We start from the raw sequence: 649 nt of genomic DNA, 5'->3' as shown, positions 1-649 counted from the left end.
GAAACCGTAAATATCGTGTTATTTTTTTTTCCCCAAGATTAACCAACAGTAATCTGCTTATCTTTTTGGTTGTCCTCTTAACTGTCTCCGTTTGTTTCTTTTATTTAAAAATGCACTTTTTTTTTCTTCGCTTGTGAGTTAGTCTGCTTATTTAATTACCACTTTGCAAGCCTTACAAGAGAGCACAAGTTAGCCTACATTTTTATATTTTTAAAGAAGATACTTTTAGATGCAGTTGGAGAACTTTCAGTTCAAAGCATCAAACTGATCCCGTATCCAAGGACATGCCAAATGCTGATTCAGTCAGGCACTGAGTGTCAGGCCTGGAGACAGAGGGAAGGAATGATATGTACTGATACAGACATACAGATACTTGATCTGAAGAGTATTTTCGAAGAGGAGCGATTGAACACTGGAGGAAAGCAAAATGACACTTTATCCTTTACAGAAAAGGAAACTCATTCAGACTGGTGATATTGTGATGTAACTAAAAGTCAGAAACCACACTTTCCCCTCAGAACTGGGGACCGCTTTCTTACCTGTTTAAATAAACCAAAGTATACCGTGTGAACCAAACAATCTCTTTTCAAAGCAGGGTGCTCCTCCTGGCTTCTGGTTCCATAAGAAGAAATGGAGAAAATACATATAT

Source organism: Piliocolobus tephrosceles, chromosome 7 (assembly GCF_002776525.5).
Source record: "Piliocolobus tephrosceles isolate RC106 chromosome 7, ASM277652v3, whole genome shotgun sequence".
Classification (NCBI taxonomy): Eukaryota; Metazoa; Chordata; class Mammalia; order Primates; family Cercopithecidae; genus Piliocolobus; species Piliocolobus tephrosceles.
This window is presented reverse-complemented; position numbering follows the sequence as displayed.